The sequence below is a fragment of the Protopterus annectens genome, chromosome 2.part0 (genome assembly GCF_019279795.1).
Source record: "Protopterus annectens isolate FY-2018-M chromosome 2.part0, PAN1.0, whole genome shotgun sequence".
In the NCBI taxonomy this organism is placed as follows: domain Eukaryota; kingdom Metazoa; phylum Chordata; order Ceratodontiformes; family Protopteridae; genus Protopterus; species Protopterus annectens.
This window is the reverse complement of record NC_056728.1, coordinates 279,341,571-279,364,830: the sequence shown is the minus strand read 5'-3', so window position 1 is coordinate 279,364,830 and position 23,260 is coordinate 279,341,571. Positions and strand designations below refer to the sequence as shown.

General features: G+C 39.1%; 1 protein-coding gene across 1 annotated transcript in view; it reads right to left on the bottom strand.

Annotated features, from left to right (window-relative positions):
• Window positions 1-23,260, bottom strand: part of CSNK1G3 (casein kinase 1 gamma 3) — a 2,843,512-nt gene that overhangs the window by 2,057,260 nt on the left and 762,992 nt on the right. The window contains exon 3 of the mRNA XM_044060767.1: window positions 16,471-16,618. The gene's annotated coding sequence lies outside the window, so the exon portion shown is untranslated. The remainder of the gene's footprint in view (window positions 1-16,470; window positions 16,619-23,260) is intronic.

Below are 23,260 nucleotides of genomic sequence, written 5' to 3'. Positions count from 1 at the left end.
TATTTTGTAAACAACTTACAATATCTCTACAGCCAGTCACGTTACATACATACTGTCATCTGCATTTTGTTCATCCACCTGAGGGATTTCAAATGAGGCTGAGCAACTCTGCCTGTGTTACTTGCTTCTCAAGATATTTAGGAAAACATGAAATTAATGACAATATAAATAAATGTTATATAATGCGATATGTATCCCAGAGACTACCCCGTCTATGGAACAGGCTTCCCATCCATGGGAAACAGATTTCCTCCCTAATCCAATTCAAGTCCAACTTGGACAACTGGATGGGAAACTGGCAATTCATCCCTGATTTGGCACCTATGTCTTTGATGCAAATAGGTAACCTGTAAATGGTTAATCTCCCAGGCCCATGCTTACACTTACCAAGGGTATCAGAACTTGTCAAAGATTTGGGATGCATGGCTAGGCTTAAAAAGGCCCTTGTGGTCATCAGTCTAGTAAACACCTATGAACAATGATCAATATCACTTTACCTGACTAGACAGAGGTCAAACATCAATACAGGTATGTTTACCATTGTGAAAGCTTTGAGATGAAATCTTTTAATATTTGTACATAGCATGATTTTGGAATTATTAATGCAAATATGAACAAACAATATTTCATGCCTAGAGGTGTTAGTAGGATTTAACTGCAGAAATACCTGGAGACATCACTCAGTACCAGCATTTGTATTAGCATGGTAATCCTAGGCAGTTTGTGCCTGAGTGGACAGTTGTTAACTTGGAGAAGTTGCTCCTTTTTTGAGAAGGGTATGCTTTGCAACTGAAAATGTAAACAGTCCTGATTGTTTTGAGTCTGTTGTTGGGTTTGGGGGGATATAGTGAGTTAATATACCTGAAACCACGTAATATGAAATTAAATAGAAGTGTTAAAATGAAAAGCTAATGCAGTCCTGATTGTTTTGAGTGTGTTGTTTGCGTTGGGGGGATATAGTGAATTAATATGATTACTATGCCTGAAACCATGTAACATGAAATTAAAAAGAAGTGTTAAAATGAAAAGCTGAAGCTGACTTGTCAGCCAGACAGAAGTGTGTTTAGAGAGAAAGACAAATGGAAAACCATATAAAATGGATATGTTAACATTAAATTGTGATAATTCTTCTCGCTATATAGAATAGCTACACTAAGTTTAGACTAAAAACAAAGACTATTTACATATGCACGGTGTGCAGCTCACTAACATCTCCACATACTAGGCCTCCTCATACTTCCCTGAGGTGACATTCAAACAAACCCTGGTTCCCAAGAACAAGTGACAACTTCCTCTCTCACAGCATAAACATCCATCACTTATAACAGTATAAGCACAAAACTCAAAACCAGCTTCAACTTTGGCTCACACAACATAACATTAACATCTGTGCTTTTACTGAAACCTGCCTCAAGCCAAATTCCCCACCATGTATCCACTCTTCTCTAATGGAATCATCATTCCAATAGATGGACAAGGCTCCCATATCAGAGTGGCTGCGTGCTACTCATATCACCTTCCATCCATTTTAGCAACATCTCTGCCTCCTCCTCCAATTATCAATTTGGCCCAAGTTAACGAATTGCAAACCTGTGCTTACCTCACAATCCACTACTAACTACTGCTGTAATCCACCTCCCTCCCTCCCCCAGCCTCACTGTCTGACTTCCAGAATATCATACAAACCCTAACCACTCAGGGAAACAAACACACATCGCTCATGGAAGATCTTAATACTGATTTTCTCAACCACAGTAAACATGACCATGAAAGCCTTCTGTCTGACCATTGTCTGCACCAGCTACTTGTTGAGTCAACAAGCTGCAATCACTCCTCAGACAGCAGCTCTCCCTAGAGATTGTAATTTCTAACACTCTCAAATTACAGTATTAATCATATGCACACCAAATACCAGTGACTACTGTACCATATCACTCAAGTATGCCCTAAAAATCCATAATGGCGACCTGTGTTATATCCACTCCACCTCAGCAGTTCACAATGTGTTGAAGCCACCATTATAAATGTAAACAAACCTACACTTCTTTCCTTCATTAATGCTAATTATGCTGCTAACTTCCTCACTGATTCCGCCTATGCTACACAAAATTATTTTTTCCCCAAACAAAGCCACCATTATACACAAAGCAAGCATCTCCCTTGTTTCAAATACAAACATTATCTGGGTACAAGGTAAACAAAGGGAAGAAAAGCAATAGCAGTTAATTATGCTCCTACACTTAGGCTAGTCTGGCAGTATCTATATCTATGGGGCACTATAAAATGATATCCAAAAATAACAAAGAAAGGCACAAACACAACCATAGTGGAACCATTTATTACAAAGTAAGCCCTTTCACGACCAAACTGACACTTCCTCACCCTCTAATAAAATCCAGATTAAAACAACCATTTAAATATAGAACTTCAAAACGTCCAATGTGAAAGCCAGAATCATTAAGAATTAATCAAACATGCAAAAGAGGTCAAGTACTTTGAACATTCCCCTCAAAATTTTTTTTCTTATAGATTCTGAATGCTAACTCTAAGACTATAAATCTGAAAATGTGTGTGTCAACCCCTTCTCACAGACATGCGTAACTAAGGCATTAGTTCCATCTTCCTTATTGATGGCATAGATGTGTTCCCTAGCACACTCTCTTAAGGTCCTATTGGTCTTCCCAAAATAAAAAGCAGGACATCTAGTACAACAGGCCAAATATAACACTATAAAATTAAGCATTTGGGTGTTTGAAGGGAAACTCCACAGGCTAAGGATACCTGTAAAGAAACTAAACAAAAAATAATTAAGAGAAGACCTGTGACCTGCTGACAGATATGTGATGGTGCTTCAAGATGTTAGGATTTTCGTAGGTGAGTACTAGGCTAGCTGCCCTTCTGGGTTATTTTAAGCCTATGGAATTTCCAAAAGGTGAGAATCGAGCCCTGTATTTTTATCTCTGAGGTAAATACTTTAACCATTATACCAACTCTCAGTCACTCCCTTTAACAGCGCTGATGAGATTAATCAGAAGAGTGTAATTTTTTTTTGCATTTGAAGTATGTCTTTTGACAGGGCTTTGGTAATAGTGGTGTAATAGTCTGTCATTTTCAAAATGATGTTGTCAAGCTCTAAGGAGCAAAAGAACAGCGAGGGGGGCCTAGTCCATGCTGAGTCTCAGCCGAATTAAGAGGGCAGTCTGAAAATAGCGATGAGGGCGAAAAGGCCATATTGGAAGTAATCTGGAAGTAAGTCAAGCAACACATGACGATTGTTTTAATTAAGCATTCTAATAGTGTACAATGATCAGAAATTGGTTACAATGGAAGATGAAGCACAGTGGTGAAATATGCAATTAAGTGGCATTTTGAAAAGTTATTTATTTTTTTTATTGCCTTGAGCGTGTGAAAACCAAGACAGTGAAATGGACTGCATTTTCCAGGCATTACTGGGGATAGAAAAGGCCTGCTGGTCACTGTCACTGTTGGCTGATAGAGCTCATGGTCTTGGTTCAAATTGTGACTTGATACATGAAGAAGCATTTCTTGTGACAGTTATGGAAACCTCATCCTCATATGAAGAAGCTAGTGGAAGGATGTTTAGTGTTTCTGGATCATAGACTAGCCTGTGGTACAGAGTGCAGTTCATGGTTATGATTAAAGATGGTATAATGAAGAGTTGTTATTTCAAGCAGTCCTAAAAGTACTTTTGCATCAAGAATGCAAGTATCTACCTCAGTACAGTGAGAAATGGATACTTATCAAGTTTTGCTCTGTTTCATTCTGCAGGTGTGAACTCTGTGGTACTGCAGCCTGGTAAGGGTAATCATTGTCCCGAAGTTGTCGGACTAGAAGAAGGGCAGCCACAGTCTGAACCTGGGGAAAGAGAGATTAGAAAAACATTTAGAGATGGTAATATGCAATAGTAAGAGACGTTGCTTAGTTACATGCGGGAACCAAACTTTTGGGTAAGGCATAGTTCTGGCTGTCAAGTGATATGAATGGGTGGTTGCAAAGTAAAGAGCTCATGTTTCTGTGTTTCCTGTTTGTATTGGAAAGCAGCGTATTAGTGAACAAGAATTAGCTTTTGAAATCAAGAGCTACCACCGGGACAAAATGAAATGTAATTAGTGGTGCAGTTAGACTGTGACTTAACACAGCTTGCGAATACTAACGAGCTGGATTTTGCATGCTTTTCTTAGAGTGCTTGCCTCACTGAGGAGGTTATCATTCAACCAAATGACTGCAATACCATCATATGAGGATGAAGGACTATTTGAATAAAAATGTAAATTTTTTCACTGTTAAAGGCTATTTTGAAAACATTTGACTCCTTGTGTTACTGTTTATAAAAGTAATGTTACTATGTTTTGCTTATACAACTGTAATTTTCTTGATTCAGTTCCATATGGTGTCTACAAATCTAAATAGTAATAAAAATTGTGCAAATTTTAGAATTATGAATAACACTACTACAAAGATCTTTTGAAGCTTTAAAAAGTTCAAAATGTTATTGTGCTTATTGTATTATTTGCATACTACTTTTTAGGTTAAGCATTTAAGTTCTAAGAAAAATATTACTCTAAGGGCATTTTGGAAGGCTTACTTTGTTAATGTGACCATACCTGTCAACCTCTTAGTTTCAGAAATCTGGACAAAGTCAAAAAGAATACTGGGACAAAGGTCTCAAGTCAGGGATAGATTTTAAATATTGCTCTTACAATATTAACAGTTGTTAGAATAACAGGTTTTGTATTACCATGCATTTTCTGAAGGATATAAAGGCTGAAACTCAAATGTATGGGATAATTTACTGACCTTAATCCTCAATGAGCTGGCAGAAAACCACAAATTTAATGAAAAAAGGCTAAAATATGTTTCATAAATCTGGACATTCTGCAAAAATCTTGACAGCTGAGACAGTTATGAATGAGACAGATGGGATACAATAATGTGTTAATAATCCTTAACAATGGTGGACATAAAATACATTTTTTGCTATAGCATATCTGAAGTTTTCCTAGATAGCATTACACAACTGTTTATAACATAAATATGATAGAAAACATTTATTTTAGAGTATCTTGCCATACAGGTGCCCTTTCATAAGGGCTTTTTCCAAGCATATTATTAGAAGAGAAATATAACCCTTTTTTAGAGCATTTGTATTTTATATAAGATCCAAATTCAAGGATGATTTTGTAATCTTTTTGAAAAATGCTGGTTTAAGGGCCTCTTGAATTTATTTTATTTATTTTATTTTATTTATTTATTTATTTAAATTTGTTAACCGGGAGTGTCCAACTGGACGTAGGTCCATTTTCAGCGGAGGCCTGGGGAGAAAAGCTCCACAGTAAAATAAACAGACAGTAGTTACATTGGATTACATAGCGATTAACAATTTAAAATAGCAATTACTTACAACATATTTACAGATGAAGAACATAGTACATCAGTAGACAACTAGAATCTTTATCTGTGAAGTACATAACAGACATTAACAAATGTTACAATGACAAGTTCCTGCTGTATAATAAGTGCTAGGCTTATGAGCATCTGAGCTTGCTATAATCAAGGTAGTTAGTGGAGTGGAGAGAAAGGTAGTGGTTGGATGGGGTGGATGATATTTGAGTGGGAGTTGTAAGGGCATAGCCAGCATGTTTTTAGGTGCGCTTTTAGTAAAGTTTTGAAGTGGGTGCATGATGGTACGGAGGTAATTGTGGATGGGAGTGAGTTCTATAATTTACAGAATACAGAAGTATTGGAACAATCAGAATTGGAGACAATGAAGGTGGTAGGGAAGGATGTGGTTAAATGTACAAACTACAAGGCAAGAGAGCCGAATCAATCAAACAAGGAGGGAGAAACAAAGGATAAACAAGTTGTGCATCAATTCAATGGATTTAATATATTTAATTACACTGATTTAACAATCGGAAAGGAATTTTTTTCACTTTTTTCTAAAGGCTTGAAATATGTGCCCAATATGAACTTTAGGGTTGTTGACAGTGTTATTGATATTAAAAAATACACTAGAAAATGAAATTTAGCTATATATTTTAAGGAAGGCACTAGAGAGAAAGAAAACTGTGATTTAAAGAAAAACAGTACTTTTATACCACCCTCACATCCACAAGTCTCCCTTTTTGAGAAATTAATCACAAGAGACTTATACCTGTTGAAAAATAGAACAAAGGGAGATAGAAAATATAACAATTTAAAAGAAGAGGAGGTCTTATTATTACAACAACGTATGAACGATAGGACAGTAAGAGTTATGAAGCCAGACAAGGGTGGTGGCATTGTATTATATGATAATAATGTATATGTCAACAAAATGTTTAACATATTGGTTGATTCTGGCAATTACGACAACATCTCTTTAAATCAGATTAACATAGGATACAGACGTATCAACATGTATCTAGAAGATATGTTAATCGATGATAGAATTAACATCGATTTATACAACTTTATGAAAGTGGACCACCCTATAATGGCAACTATAGTTGGAGTGCCTAAAATACACAAAAACATACTTGATCCACCCTTCAGACCTATTATATCAGGTAGTTGTTCCAAGACATTTCCTATGGGACAAGTTATTGATAAATGGTTAAAACACATTTACTCAAGGGTCCCCCATTTAATAAAGGATTCATGGATGTTTTTGGGGCTATTGACAAAAGATATTTGGAAGAAAAATTTGATTTATGTGACCATTGATGTAATAGACTTATTTTCTTGTATCCCTAAGGAACAGGGATTGCAAAGCTTTAGCAACAGTATATATGAGTATTCCACTCTGGATTGGGAGAAAAGTAAGGTAATCATGGAACTGATGAGCATTATATTGGACCATAATTATATCTATTACGAAGGAGAATATTATAGGCAGACTAGAGGCGTAGCTATGGGGGCTGCTTGCGCTCTGATTTTCGCCAACCTAGTCCTTTTGGATTGGGAAAAGGAAACTGTATTTAAAAGTCAATACTACAAATATATTAAATTGTACACAAGGTTCCTAGATGATATATTTATCTTATGGGAAGGACAAGAAAAGATTTTGGATGAATTTGTAGAATATTTGAATAAAACATGTCCGTTCCTAAAGTTTACATACAATTACAGTAGAATAGGAATTTCATATTTAGATAATTATGTGTCCAGTACCAACGATGGTTTCTCTTCCCGTATTTAAAGAAAAAATACATTCTCAAACAATTATTTAGAATATACGAGTTTTCACCCCTTGAAAATGAAAAAAAGCATTTTCATGGGGCAATGCATTCGAGCAGCATGAATGACTTCAAAGGAAGATGAAATGATAGAGGAAATGGAATACATTAGCAAATTATTTATTGACAGGGGGTACCCAGAATATCTCATAAAAGAAGTTAAAACGTATGTGATTGAACAATGGGGGATTAAATACTTCCCTGTCTTAGGACATTCTAGTTTTAGTAATACAACAATACAGAATAAAGACAAAGGGTACAATAGGGCATGCATTATATATTATACCCCTCAGGCAAACTACATCAAAGAAATGGTGAAAAAATATTGGAATGTATCTTTTAATGACACTGATTTAAGGGAAGTATTGAGTGAGTCACCTATTTTTGTATATAAAATGGGAATGAATTTGAAGTCCCTTCTGGAAAGGAACACAGGTCAGATTAGGGACAAAGGAAATAATTGAGGAATTAGCAAATGTGGAAGTTGCCAGTATTGTAAAACCATTAATGAAGATGTTAATTTGGTTTTGGATAACATAAATAGGACTAGAGTAACATTTGTAAATGGCAATTGCAATACCATGAATATTGTATATTTAACTAAATGCCAACTATGCAGTTGTTACTATATACGTAAAACCGAACAAAAATTTAGAAGGCGAATTTATGAACATTTATATGCAGTCAAAAAGAAAGATAGTAGCAATGCTTTAAGTCGACACATTTAAGAGACTGATAATAGACATTATTTCAAGTTTGCAATTTTAGAACGTGTGAATTATAATATTAGAGGAGGTAATCTTAAGGCTTATAAAGCGGCTAGAGAGGCAAAATGGCAAATACTCACTGACGCTTCCACAAAGCCTGGACTAAATGAATATATATCATTAAGACCATTCCTAACATAAAGTACTTCATTTACGTGTCCTACGTTATATTATGTTATTGAATTTCCTTACAGCAATAGGATATGGAGTGACAGTTTTCATAACTCTGCCATTAATTTATTATAATGTATTATAATTCATTGCAATTTATTACAATTCATTACATTTAATATAATTCATCATATTTATTATATATCAATCAACATGAGTTAGAACATACACTATTATTAATTATAATAGTTTTTATTCATAATTTCATGGTTTTATACTCAACATTCATAATTTTATTTCATATTTTTTATACATCATAGAATAGGTTAGAAGATATTTATGGAATGTATCAACATATTAAAGCATTTATTTATACACACTTTTAATAGTATATAGCACTTATATACTTAGGTTTTATATATATATATATATATATATATATATATATATATATATATATATATATTTTTTTTTTTTTTAAATATACATTTTTTTACTTTTTTCATATTTATTTATATACGTATTTATTTTTTACTAAGCACAAGTGCGCTTTGATAATCAGCCCATACATATGGTTTATACAAGAATTAATGGAATTTCATATGCCTGGTTTTAATATATTATAATATATATCATTGCATTTCGATGTTTTAAACAACAAATTTAATATAAGTTTGATAGGATATTATTTAAAGGGATTTTAAATTATTTATTATTTCAACATAGGTATTGTTTGTTAGGAGCACACTGCATACTAAATTTTACTTGAATCATGAATTGACAGAAAGACAACGTGTTGTACAAAAAATACGATGAATATGGCTTTAAATTTTTTATAAGAAGTTGGCGCCAAAAAGGTTATAAAATGAATCATTCAATGATTGTATCTGATTCTGATGAAGTCCACGATTTAGTGGATGAAAGTGCTTAATCGTTTTTCATTGCTTTATTTTTTATTGCTTTATTTGAATTGTATATGTTTTTTTTTTTTGAGTGTATTGGATCGTTTCGTTTTGCTGTATTGACAAATAAAGAGGTGTATCATAGCTTCGCTGGTTCTTCGGCTTATTCCACTTGGATTACACTTTTTGGCTTAGTTCCATAATTTGGCTATGGCGCAAGAAAATAGTGCTTCACCAGCAGAGTTATTGGCTTTAGTGATCTGCAAGTGATTTTTGTTGCTGGATCTTAGTGGTCTGGTGGTGCGATAGGGTTGGAGTAGATTCTGGAGGGATGGGACATTTAGTGGATGGTTTACTAGTTTGTGGGCGAGTGAAAGTTGATACCACTGAAGGAGGTGAGGGAGTTCAAGCCAGCCCAGTTCAGCAAGTGAGAGACAGTGGTGACTACAGTAGGATGCCCCTGTGGCGAATTTGGCGATTTTGTTGTAGCAGGTCTCTAGCTTGTTTAGATCACATTGCCTTAGGTTGGTATATATTGGAGAGGCATAAAGTAGGGTGGAGATAAGGTGGGAATTTGCTATTGAAATCTTTGCTGCTTTGGTGAGAAATTGCTTATTTCTGTATAACGCTCCTAGTTTTTTGTGGACTTTTTTATGGTCATGGATATGTGAATGTCAAATTTTCATTTATTGTCTATTTCCACTCCTAGCAATTTGATGTGTTCAGTTGGGTATATAGTGGTGTTGTCTTGAATAGTGCTAACTTACCCATAAATCATTTGACAGTAACACACATTAAATTCTTAAGTGAATTTATGTTTTCAGTTTTTGCAGGCTGTGCCCTACCCAGGCCCCTGTGTACTAGGAGCCTGGGTAGTGCACTCACACATTACGTAATGCACCAGATGCCTGGGTATGGCAACCAGCATGTTAAAGCTGTGCACCCACACATTAAGCAATGTACTAAGTTCCCAGTTAGGGCACCCAGCATGTTACAGCTGTGCACCCACACATTAAGCTATGTACTAGGTTCCTGGTTAGGGCACCCAGCATGTTACAGCTGTGCACCCACACATTAAGCAATATACTAGGTTCCTGGTTAGGGTACCCAGTATGTTACAATTGTGCACCCACACATTAAGCAATGTACTAGGTTCCTGGTTAGAGCACCCAGCATATTACAGCTGTGCACCCACACATTAAGCAATGTACTAGGTTCCTGGTTAGGGCACCCAGCATGTTACAGCTGTGCACCCACATATTAAGCAATGTACTAGGTTCCCGGTTAGTGTACCCAGCATGATACAGCTGTGCACCCACACATCAAGGGTTTGCTAGGGGCCTGGGTAGGGCATCTAGCATGTTACAGCTGTGCGCCCACACATTAAGCAATGTACTAGGTACTGGTTAGGGCACCCAGCATGTTACAGCTGTGCACCCACACATTAAGCATTTGCTAGGTGCCTGGGTAGGACATACACCATGTTTTCATTAAGTACTGGGCTAAATTCCTGGGTAGGGCACCCAGCATGTTATAACTCTGCACCCTCACATTAAGCAGTGCACCCACACATTAAGCAGTGCACTATGTGCCTTTGTAAGGCACACATCACTGTACATCTGAGCACCCACACATTAAGCAGTGCAATATGTACTAGTGTAGTGCACACACACAACATTAATAGGGCATGCACCTCTACATTAAGCCATGCACTAGGTGCCTGGGTAGAGCATAGTAGATATGGTGCACAAAGATATGCAAGATATGTGCTCAGAGCAGGAATGGGCACAGCACAAACTACAGCATGTTCCTGCAGTCTTAAAAGGTGCATGGCATATCCTGACTGGGTACCCATTTAATCAGAGTGGCAGGACCATGAAGATGCCACTTAATTTTTTAAGACAAACCTGGCACCTCACAGGCACTGTACAGAAGTATGTGTCACAAGTGTGCACAATGCAGAGTTTAGTAACATTACTGATAAATGCCTTTTGAGAGTTAACAGTACTGTCCATGCAGTCATGGTCTAAACATGGATGCATGCACATAATATGTACAGAGACATGTGTGCCTGCCTGATTTCTTACCTGGCATCTCTGACGAATATCGTAGAGGAACAAACAAGGGTAACTGAGAGAATGGTTGGGTTGCTGTAAGCAGTCACACAGGAGTTGAAGGTAAACTGGTGCCACGGAATCATGGGTCATTGACAAGAGGGGTGAGCTCATGAAAATGCCTGGGCATAGGTTGTACAGGAATAAGATAGAAATGGGGATGAGCAGTCTACATAAAACAGGACATCAGACGTGAGGTTAGACATCTTGATCTGGAAGAAGAATGTGCTTGCAAATGTGCTAGGTGTAAAAACAACAAGAAGAAACTTCAAACAGTAATCAGCTTTACCACAAAATTTCAGCCAGAAAGCCCAGCTTTGTTGGTAGCTCATAAAGTTGTTTTGAAAGTCAATGGCATAGAGGTTACTGGGAAGACTGTTAATCCAGCTACAGATATAATGATTGCAAATAGTTATAACCTAATTGTAACTGTAAAACCAACCAGCTAACCAGAGGGGAATGCTACTGTTCGTAACGGTCATACTTCAGGTAGCTCAGGTCAGTCAACTGACAGTAGCTCTACCCTCCATGTTTATATGACATTTTGGTTGTAGCTTAATGGGTGAGGGTGGGGGTTAAACACTATAATCATATATATAATTACTATAGACTAATATAAACATGTCATTTGCTTTTAATGTTATGTAAATAAAATATGCAAATATGGATTTAATAAAGAGCTGTATCTTTTCATTAAGTGCAGTGGGATCTTTTACATCCACCTTAGCTATCGCCAACAACGGCAGATGGGACCTTGGTTTTAAGTCTCATATGAAGGATGGCGCACTTATGAGTGTAGTACCACTCATATGCTCAACTGCAGAGTCAGTATTGGAAAAATTAATCTAAGCACCTGGTGTGGGAACAGAACCCCCTGCTCTTCCATGATCAAAGTTGAGTGTGCTACCAGCTTACTCCTGGGTTGCTGCAACTTATGGGTAAAAAGAAATTTCCCCTTGCAGTGACCCTTTTCTGTGTTATTTGGTATTTTTTTTCCATTAACTTGACAAATCCGCAATTCAACTATGAAGCTGTCAAATAAACTACCCAGCTAACAAGGAATACTACGCTGAGCTCTGATACCACCATTAAATGCATACATTTCCAATCAGTTTGACTTATGACTCTCAAAATGAGTGAAAGGTTTAACTCTTTCTTTTAGTTACAACCCACATGGACAAATTCATCTCTTCACAAAGGAACAAGTAATATATAGCACTTAAGACATTTATAAATATCATCAGCTGAAAAGAGCTTTTAAAAATGTTTGATTGATAAAAACAGATCACAGTCCAGAAGAATCTGTATAAGAGGTTTGTCAACATTCTAAATGTAGTATTTTTTCTGTGTATCATTGTGTCACTATAAGGTAGCAGGATACCTGCACATGTCATCTGACAATTAAGGAAACACTGAGCAGTAAGAACATTCAGCTGTAAATCCTACTGAAAGGATGTCTGTAATCTGTAGATATATACTGACAGCTTATGCTATATTCTAGTACTTAATGAAAAGTTCACAGTTTTCACTATATTCTAGCACCAAAAAAGGAAGCCAATCTGGTGGTCCCCTGCTATAAACAAACTATACAACAGAAGGAAGAAACTGTTGCAGAAAAGAGGAAAATCCCAGGATGCAAAAAACTCCCTCACCAGCCTCAGTAAGAAGCTGAGATCCCTCATAAAATCCTCAAAAGCTAGTTACGAAAATAAAATTGCCAAAGATTCCAAAGACAACCACAAGGCATTCTATAGTTATGTCAAGAATCTAAATGGAAATGCTCAGATCTGCTCTGAGCTACATCAGAATGGCATTAAATATTACTGATCCCAAGGATATTGCCAATATCCTGGCAGATCAATTTAGTGCCAACTTCACCCCCCTCTCACCCCCTAAAGGGCCCATCTCAATACCAAAAGATTGCCAAATTCCGATAATCACAGCCACACAGGTAGAAACAGCACTCTCCAAAGCTAAGAATACAGCATCCATGGGACCAGATGACATCCCAGGCTGTGTACTACATGAACTACAAAATGAACTGGCACCCCACCTAAGTGTCATGTTTAAGCACAGCTACAGTTATCCCGCTCCACAAGGGAGGATCCACCTTGGATCCCAGGAACTACCGTCCCATCAGTATGACAAGCCTGATGTGCAAGGGCATGGAACGCATTATCATGGAACTTATAAACAAAGACATTGGCAACCTTCAAACACTGGACCCCACCCAGTTTGTGTTTGTGAAGGGCCGATCTTGTCTCCTGAATCTGACTGACTTCTTTGAATTGGTCTCCAGAGCTGTGGACAAGTGTAAGGCGATCCACACAGCCTATCTGGACCTCGCCAAGGCCTTCGACACCATCCCCCACACTGGAATCATAGATAAACTTACTAAGCTGGGCATAAATCCCTATGTTACTCGATGGGTTGCCAACTGGCTTACTGACCAAACCCAGACTGTAAAAGTAGCCAACTCCAAATCTAGCTCCAGACAAGTGACAAGTGGAGTACCTCAGGGTTCAGTCCTGAGACCACTTTTGTTTAGCATCTACTTCTCTGAAGTACAGGCCAACACTAAGGGACTCTGGCTAACAAAGTTTGCAGATGACTGCAAACTGGGAGCCATTACTGAATCCCCAAATGATATGGATATTCTACAAAAGGGCCTTACAGAAACAGATGCCTGGTGCCAGAGCCATGGGCTCAAGCTTAATGCCAAGAAATGTATAGTTATCCCCTTTGGAAAAAAACATGTACCCATGAATTACCACATAGGTGGCAGGACACTAAACATCGAAAATGTGATGAGAGACTTAGGGACACAAGTGGACAGTGGTCTCACTTTCGATAACCACATCGCCACAACAGTCAGGAAATCCTTCTATGTGGCACACCTCATCAATAAGGGCTTTTCATCCAGAAAAAAGGAGGTCATTGTCCCACTGTACTCATCCCTCATTAGACCCATTATAGAGTATAATGCCCCATTTGGTATGTACCTCACAAGACATCTGCAACAGCTGGAAAGGCCACAGAAATACCTCACTAAAAGAATCACAGGCCTAAAGCAGATGTCATATGCTGACTGTCTAAAAAAACTCCAGCTATACTCTGTGGCATATCGTCTACTCAGAGGCGATCTCTGCTTAACATACAAGGCCATGTCAAACCCTGAGCTGTTGGACATGCTCCACTTAAAGAAATCCCAATCCCTCAGAGCCACACGCTCCAGGGATCTAAACCTTATCATCACAATGAACTAAACATGCTGGAGGGATAGGTTCCTGACCCAGAGACTCCCCATACTCTAGAATAGACTGCCCATACATGTCAAACAGAGCACCTCATTGGCCCTCTTCAAAAGGAACCTTGATGATTGGATGAGAGATAGGAAATTCACCCCGGGGATCATGTCAGTCGCCCTACTAGACAGGGGCCCAGAGAAGTAAATATTGTTGGAAGAAATTTCCAGGGAATTGTTATGGCTACGTTTGCATAGGCCTTAGGGCCAATAGCCTAGTACCAACCTATGAACCTATAATAAAAAGACATTTTTACTACAGTATAAAATATATTGATGTATAGTATATAACAAACTAGCATTAGAGTGTTATATAGCATTAAACAAGAATGCATTATCTTCAAACCCACATGATGAATAAAGTTCACCGTAACTGGTAATATCCAGCAATACAAACTGAACCAACAACCTATATAATACATAATGAAAACACTTCTTTTTTTAAAAACAAACTGAATTTTGACACAGGTTTTCAAGTGTATGGGGTTTGTTCTGAACTGTTCCATGGGTACCAGGGTTTGATTAGCATCTACACTGTTGAATGGACAGCTGTGGGTGCAGAATGTGTCTGAGGGCTAACTCTCTCTCATCCTGGAAGGGCGTAATTGATCTCTAGTGGAGGCCATTGCATAATAGCCAGCACTTTGCTTCTGAGTTCTGTCTTTAACAGCCTCCGGTGGCACCTTGGGCTGAACAAACCATATTAGCAGTTTGCTTGAGTACGCTATATATTGATGGCTGGCTGGGTGTTGCTAGGAGGGCATGCCCTCAATGCTGTTAAGCTGGTATGGGTGCCCATATTCTGCCACAGCAATGCCAATAGGAATGACAGCATCAGGCAGCCATGGTGAATGTAGAATAACAAAGACTACAGTGGAGACGTTAGGAGGTATGGTGACTGTGTCAGAAAATGGGGGCTGGGTGTCTGGTGCAAAAAAAAAGAAAAAAAAAACGTAAAAAATCAGTGATACATAAAAACTATGGTCATTGTAGTGTTTGCAACTTGTCAGAAGGTTAGTACACTTATACTTAAAATTTTTGATGACTACCCCTCCTAAAATCCAAAATTACTGCTGAGTACTGGCCAAGATAAAATAATTTTATTACAGTATAATTTAATATTAGTGTATGTCTTCATAATCATGTTTGACCCCTATCAATTTACAGTGAAGCAGTGACAGAGAAGACAATACTAAACCATAGGGAAAGTTCTATGGTTCTGTGATTCTTTTTGACTGAAGCGGGTTCTCTACTGCCTAAGAGTAACAACAACATTCATTCAACATGTAATATAGTTCTGCATTTTATCTGTAAGAAAATTTTGCCTGTACATGCAGACCTGGCCTGGGCAATAGATGAGACTGCAACATAGCTTCACTACAATGGTAAAAATCAGGGACTAATGCTCACAATAAAATGGACCAGCTAGAGAGACCAGAACACACCCCTTCCTAAACATCATTAAGTGCAGCATATTATAGAGGAAAGTAAAAATAATAGTCAGCAATTTACCACTGAGACATTTGGGAAACACTCTTTCAGTCAAAGTTAGAATCAGTTAGGAGCAGTTAATGTTGGCACTGCACAAGATGTAAACATTTTAAAATAAATTTTTAGTCTCTCCCAACTTATTGAACTCAGACAAACACTATGACAGTGGCCCACAGGCTGGGGTGGTAGGGGGCTCTAATGCTCTATCATTTCTATCTACCCCCTTCCCCAGAGATGATGTTGAAGCTGTCACAGTGGCAGGCATCTACACCTACAAGGTCACACTCCTCAACAGCCCTGAACTGGCATCTGGACCTGCTGGTCTACAGGCATATGGCAAAAAAAGAAAACCCTTTTCTCATTCTGTGGGAAGAGGCAAGCTGGTAATTTTGAATTTCATTGCCTTATCCATCGACTCTCTGTCTAGCAGCCAGGTCACCCATATCATAGATGAGAATTTTGTCTTTATCACTGGGATAGCCACAATTAATACTTTCTTGAAAGAAATCAATGGATAAGTATGCCAACACAATCTAACCTTACCTTTCAAATGTCCAAACAGAGCACTGAAGAGAGAAAGATATTATAAGCCAAAGTTGTTAATGAGTTCCCTTGCAAAATTAGGAAATGAATTATCATCAAGTCAGCTACCAAGATCCATACTGCTCACATCTGGTAAACTCTGAATCCCCTGAAAAACAAAGAATAACACCAAATTATACAGAAAAAAATCACTCATAGACCATATGCCATTTACACAATAAGCTACTTAATTTCTGCAAATTAAGGCTGGATTCCACTGCATAAACAATAGATGAGTGTAACACCTTACAGAATTAACAGAGAGAGGCTTAAGTTGCCTCATAGAATAAAATAAGCCTCAGGAAGCAATTTAATTTAGAAAACGAAGAAAGATTAAAAAAAAGTGAATTCATTTTTCCAGGGGATAAATAAGTACAGATGTAGTTATCTGCATGTTAATATATATGTGGTTTAGACTACTTCTTGGTACAGAAAAAGAAAGAAAGAAATTAGGTCACTCTGTATCTACAAAATCCCTCTCTCTCTCATAGTTTTTACTTGAGTTATCCTAATAAACTTTTGCATTTGCATTTTTAAGTGCCACTTTACAAGGTCATCTTGTCTGTCCTTTTACATTGCTGTACTGTCCATTACTGACTCTGTAAGCAATATATCATTATGGAGCATGTGCTAAGCTCATTTTACCCATAGTTTGTGTGCTTTGGTAACAAATGTTGACTACGTTTATTTTTCAGTGCACCTAACGGGTTTGAAATGTTTTTGTATAATATGCACCAAAGGTACTAACAGCATTCAAAAATACAGCTAAACAGCTTGGAAAACTGTTTTAATAAAATTATAAAGTTCACCAATAACCTTCCTAAAAAAATTCTTTGTGTTTCTCTTGACAACAAAACTGGCATTAGTTAAAACACACCTTATCTTTATCACAACTAAAATGGCAATGACCTGCTCTTTCCAGCATGCTACCTGAGCACTTACCAGCCAGACAACTACACTCACAACACAACATGAAGTACGTGTCTCAGAATCCACAAAACAATTTGGAGACTCCCTCCTCTTACCCTGTGTAGCCAAACTGTGGAACTCCATTCCACCCAACTCAAGAGGAGATGTTAATTTACTGCAATTTCAACATAAATTTAAGACACACCTCACTACCTTCTGGACTTGCCTATGAAGCAACTGGCCATTTTGTTTTCCCTTTACTTTCCATTTGCCACAAATCACTAAGCTGGTTCTACTACTACACTGTCTTGGGACTTTACTAGATCAACCCCATCTTCACCTCTCCCACTCTACCTCCCCCTATGCAACCAACCATCTTGGTATACCAACATCACCCTCATCCTTAACCTTCCATCCTCAAACTGTCTTACCTACCACCATCCCTCCTACCTGTGCTGTACATGTCATGGTGATGTTCAATGGTTAAAAACTGCAGCTTTCTACTCCCGTGCATGTGTCAGGCTGATGGTTAATGTTTTCAGGCGTGTTGGCTGTTGGTGAAGCACCCACCAAGAGGAGAAAATGCTGAGAGAAGAAAGGAGCCACTTTTGGGACTTTAAGTATTTTTCCTCTGTTTATTTGCTAGGTTTTTCTGCATAGCCGCCTATTTTGAGCATTTTCTGGCTTGTTAAATTTGATTTCTGCATTAGTAACTGTATTTAGAGCACAACCTAGAGCTGTTTACTGAATTTCCTGTTTGCACTTATTTTTAAAATAGTTTTTTTCTCAAAACTTGCATTTTATCTGTCTTTGGCCTAGCACTCTTGTGTGGGGTCATTTACTGCACTGTTATAACTTGTTGATACTTGTTAACCTCTGCTGTCTCTGAAAAAACAAAAAAACAAAAAAATCTTGCTTTTTTCCCACTTTTCTGAGATTTAAAAAAGTTCAGTTACAGGCTTGCTGTTCTTGAACTGTTTGTAAGTTTCTGTGAGGCCATTTTTTGCTTGGGCTAAAGGAAAGTCTCTCTGTTGATCAGTGGCAGTGAAAAACATTGAGCAGCCTGCCTGCCCCTGTGGGAGTGGTTACTGACTTGAAACTGTAGTTTTATTGGCCATTTTGGGTCAATTCCAAAACTCCTTCATCTTCCTCTCTTAAAACCCTCTTTTGCACGGTTTTGCACGTTTTTGAGCATAGCGCAACAACGGGCAGCGCCACCTAATTGGGTTTAAACTATTCCTGGCTCCACAAACTCTGCTCTTCACTTTTTCCCTTAGAACTGCTCTATCTCTCAATTTACACACCATATTCTCATTCTAAGGCCCTTCACTGGTCCAATTAAGTAATCCTACAAGTTAGCACTATTAAACCATAAGCACTGCTTACTCTTATACTCTCTACGATTACCCTGTCCTCTATTGGTCCATCTTAAATTCAGTTTCCCTGTTACTCTAGCATGTCCAAAGGTCAGTCAATGATTTCCTCTCCAGTCCAGCTGGTGAATCTGGGAATTTTGAGGCAATGTTACAACTGTCTCATGTACACGGACAACCCTCTCCTCCTCCAAACAGGTTCAAATATATGTGAGAGATGCAACTATTTAGCCAAACTGGAGGCAGAGCTCTCTAATCTCAAAACTGGTGTAACTAGTCAGGAGGAGAAGGTAACCTCACACAACACAATTCCAGTATCACATAGTCCCACCACATCAGCGAACCAAACACATAAATACACAAAAACATACTCGGAGGCTCTAAATAAAAATCTACCTAAGCAACAGAGACCTCCAAAGCAGACATCCAAGCAAACGCTACCTCAAAACAAAACACACACAACACATAACCCACAAAGTCAGTGTGCCAAGCAGCCACAGCCCTTAAGGCTGAATAACACACCTGATACTCTTGTTATAGGTGACTCTATTGTCAGACACACTGACGTCCCGCTCACCAGGCTGAATAAAGAGAAGGTCACGGTGAGCTGCCTGTCGGGTGCTAGGATCCGACACATAACGCAAGCACTCAGGTCACTCCAAAGCAAATACAAGTATAACTCAGTCATTGTACATGCTGGTGTGAATGACCTGAGACGTACCTCCCTGGACTACATGAAAAGAGATATAGAGGAGCTCTCTGATCATGTAGCCCAGGCTGGTATGACCCTGACCTTGAGCAGCATCTTACCCTCACCTAGAGTGATGCCACAGTACAAAGACAAAATAATCGATTTTAACAATTGGCTAAAATTTTGGTGTCATTCAAAGGGGATCCAGTGTCTGTCAGCCTGGGATGACATGCTCGACAAGCCACGTTGCTTCGCTAGGGACGGCTTGCACCTGTCACCACTGGGCTTTCGGATATTGGCAAAGGCTCTTGCCACCCCATAGTGCCTTTTTTAGGCAAGGCTCAAAAGTCAAACCCACCCCCATAGACAGCACAAGGAACAAGAAACTAAGGGTAATGCTGCTAAACGCCAGAAGTCTAAACCTCAAGATGCATGCACTCAAAGCTCTCCTCAGTATGGAGAACATCGATATCTGTGCAGTGACAGAAACCTGGTTCAAGGCTCCAGAGAGCACCCCAGCACTACCAGGCTATACCTCAGATCATGCTTTTCGCCCCAAAACCCGGACCAAACCACAAAAGGAGGGGAGTTTCCATATTTATCAAGGATATGAATACCTCCAGGTTTGTGGCATTGCAACAAGTATCGGAGTCCATCCATGTGCAACTAACAGTGAGCAAGACTGCTTTTCAGTTTATAGCATCCTACAGACCACCCTCTCAAAGTCAGGAATCCTATTCGGCTTTCCTGAAAACATTGGAGAACATGAAGATCTCTCCGAACACCATTATATTGGGCACTTCAACTACCCAAACATTGACTGGGAGCACTACTCAAGCCCCAGCACCTTAGCCCAAAGATTCCTGGAAATTATAAACTCAAATGCTATGGAACAACTAGTCACCACTCCCACAAGAGGGGACAACATACTAGACCTGATCATTACCAACAGGGGGACTCTATGCTCCACACCAGAAGTATATCCCTCATTGGTAAGATCAGACCATAAATTAATTTCACTGGATGTCCACATCCCAACCCCACCCCCAGCCCAGAAAACCACAGTGAAAAACTTCTCAAAAGCGAACTTCTCACTTCTCAGAACTGAAGTGGAATCCTTCAAGGCCCCAGGGCCAGTGGAAACTACAGCCCAAACTGCAGAATCCTATATAAATGCATTCTACGGACATCTCCAGGAATGCATGGATCATGCTATCCCAAACAAAACCAAGACCCAATCATCCAAAGGCAGGCGTCCAGTCTGGTGGGCCCCTGCCATAAATAAACTGTACAACAGAAGGAGGAAGCTACTACATGATAGAGCAAAATCCCTAATAGGGAAGGCATCTCTGATCAGTTACTAGCAAAAAATTACGATCCCTCATAAAATCCTCCAAGGCCAGCTTCGAGAGAAAGATTGCACAGGACACCAAAGACAATCATAAGGCTTTTTCAGTTATGTTAGAAACCTGGGATGCAACTCCCAGACTTGTTCTGAGTTGATTCTAAATGACAAAAAATACACTGAACCCACAGACATCGCCAATATCCTGGCAGACAGGTTCAGTGCAAACTTCTCCACCCCCTCCCCCCCCAAAGAGCAAGTATCTATCCTGGCAGAGGGCTGCCTCCCAAACATCTCAGATGCTCAGGTGAAGGCTGCCCTCTCCAAAGCAAAAAACACTGCTTCCATGGGACCAGATGGCATCCCAGGTTGCATCCTACATGAACTACAAGAGGAACTAATCCCTCAAATAAAACAGCTATACAATCTCAGCCTCACTACAGGATATGTGCCCACAGAATGGCGTACAGCAACAGTGATCCCACTCCACAAAGGTGGAGCCTCTACAGACCCTGGAAACTATTGCCCCATAAGCCTGACTAGCTTAGTCTGCAAGGCTATGGAGAGGATCATCATGGAGCTCATAAACAAAGACATTGGGGACCTACAGACACTAGATCCTACCCAGTTCGGCTTTGTTAAGGGCAGATCCTGCCTTTTGAACCTGGTTGACTTCTTTGAAACAGTCACCAAAGCCATAGATGAAGGGAAGGTAGTCCACACAGCCTATCTGGACCTTGCAAAGGCATTTGACACAATACCCCACTCGGGCATCATAGATAAGCTATCCAGCTTAAATATAAACCCCTATGTCACAAGATGGGTCGCAAACTGGCTCAAAGACAGAACCCACAGAGTGAGAGTTGCTGGAGCCATGTCAGACTCGAAACCGGTGGCATCCCACAGGGTTCTGTCCTGGGACCACTCTTGTTCGGTATATACTTTTCCGAGGTACAGGCAAACGTGGGAGGACTATGGCTCACCAAGTTCGCAGACGACTGCAAACTGGGTGCCATAATCAACTCTCCAGCTGACACAAACATCCTTCAAAAAGGTCTCACAGAGACAGATAACTGGTGCCAGCGCCATGGTTTAAAGCTAAATGCCAAAAATGTATAGTCATACCCTTTGGCAAAAACAATGTGCCCACAAATTACCACATAGGCGGAAACCCATTAAGTACAGAGAAAGTTATTAGGGACCTGGGGACCCAAGTTGATAGCAATCTCTCCTTTGAAAACCACATTGCCAAAGTGGTTAGAAAGACCTTCTACATAGCCCACCTCATCACGAAGGGTTTCACATCTAGATCAAGAGAGGTAATCGTGCCCCTTTATTCATCCCTTATCAGGCCCATCATAGAATACAATGCCCCTTTTGGGATGTACCTTACCCGACACCTGCAGCAATTAGAAAGACCCCAAAAGTATCTCACCAAGAGGATCAAGGGTCTCAAACAGATGCCATATGCTGCTCGGTTAAAAACTCCAGCTCTACTCAGTTGCATACCGCCTACTTGAGGCGATCTATGCCTGACATACAAAGCTATGTCAAATCCAGAATTAATGGACATGCTCCACCTCAGTAAATCTAAATCCCTTAGAGCCACACGCCGAGGGACTTGAACCTCAGCACAGAAATAAATAGAACTTGCTGGAGGGACAGGTTCATAACCCAGAGGCTCCCTTCGCTCTGGAATAAAATTCCAGTTCATGTGAGGCAGAGCACCTCACTGAATCTCTTCAAGAAGAATCTCGATAAGTGGATGGGGAATCGTAGGTTTGTCCCAGGGATTACTCCCGTGTCACTATTAGACAGAGGCACAGTAAACTAAACCTTAAAAAGGGCACAGTATACTCAAATCAAGGGGTGGCGTAAGCCATACAGAATCGGGCTATGCTTATAATTGCCCCAGGGCAGATAGCCTAGTATGAACCTATGAACCTATGAACACAATGCAACTTCCTACTCTTAACTTTAATTCTGTTATGTTTCATTGCCTGAAACCTGGGTTAATGTACATCTGTTATATACTGCCATTTTTTTACCTTTTGTAATTGTTACCAACTTTAACTGCAGATTTTCCCCACAGGGCTCTGCCGAAAAGGGCCTATCAATCCAGTCAGACTATCTCAGTTAACAAATGTAAATAAAAAAATAAATGGAGAGCCTTCATTCTCAGAAAGCAAGTGACCAGGATATTTTAACATACTGAAAGTATAACTTTAACTTTGCAGAGTGGTCTGCCAGATGACAATATATTTACCCTTTCACACACACGCATTGCATCTACAACTAAATAAAAAAAACACAGGTAGTGATGTGGGCGCAGAAGTGCTTAACTGATGTTAAGTGCCTCTGTGGTGTGCTGTCTAGGGAAAATCAGCTTACTGAGTTTTCTGCAATAAAGTACCAATGAATAAAAAACACAAC